This window comes from Eurypyga helias, unplaced genomic scaffold (genome assembly GCF_000690775.1).
Source record: "Eurypyga helias isolate BGI_N326 unplaced genomic scaffold, ASM69077v1 scaffold14896, whole genome shotgun sequence".
NCBI classification, from domain to species: Eukaryota; Metazoa; Chordata; class Aves; order Eurypygiformes; family Eurypygidae; genus Eurypyga; species Eurypyga helias.
The window spans coordinates 55456-56485 of record NW_010258644.1 but is presented as its reverse complement, the minus strand read 5'-3'; positions in this window follow the sequence as shown (position 1 = coordinate 56485).

Genomic DNA, 1030 nt, shown 5'->3' with positions numbered 1-1030 from the left:
GGACTGTAAGACAATTTTAAGACAGTCTTAAAGCTTCTGCCGAGCTCCTCTCTCAGCTTGCCTTTACTATGCAGAAGCCAGACCCCAAAGCATGTTGCAGTTATTCCAGAAAAAGAACATATCTTAATTTAAAAAAAAAAAGTATTCCTAAAAGAGTGTTTAAATAGCTACAAAAATGAAGTGATAAATTGAAAGGAGAAACCACACCAAGGGCTCTTTTTTTAACCCCACAATTCACTGGGACCTGAGCAAGCTGCACCCTTTAAACCTTCCCCTTTCAGGGTTCACCAAGACGATGGTAGCACACAAGAAGAAAAACCAACAGAGACCTCTAAGAGCCAACTTCTAGAGCACTTAACAAAAAAAAACCCAAACAAACAAAAAAATCACCTGTCCCTGTAATGACCAGTTCTTGGGGATCAAGCCCCATAGCCAGCCACAGCCCAGCACAGGCAGGCAGCAGCCTCAACACGCTGGGTACAAAGCAGGAGCAAAGCTCTGCTCCCAGACTTCTGCAGCACAGATGGAGCACAAGCGATACCTCACAGAAGGTCCCTGTGTGGTCCAGCACGGTGATGGTGGGTGACATGGTGCCAACAGGAGCATCCCCACTGCCGGGACACGCTACAGTGCTGCCGAGCTTGGGGCTGGGCTTAGCCCCCACCAGGGCCCAACGTGCCACACTGCCCACCTCACAGTTATGCATAATCGCCCTTGGTACCAGTTAAGCCATGTAATGGGCAGTCGGAGGGTATCAGATTCCTGCTACTTATGGGACTGTATTAGTAACTGGGGCTAAAAGCATGCAGACAGGGCATCTCTGTGGTACAAAACAACTGGGATGGGGAAAGGGGATTTCTGCAGAGCAGCGGTACTGGTGAATGCCAAACTCCCCTCGTCCCCAAGGGCTCTCCCAGTGCTGCAGCACAGCTGGGACCCCAGGCAGAAACCAGCTCCAGGACCCCTTTCAATTCCCCCATGCAGAGCACAACCCTCTTTCTTTGCTATTTCAGTTAAAAAACACGTTGCA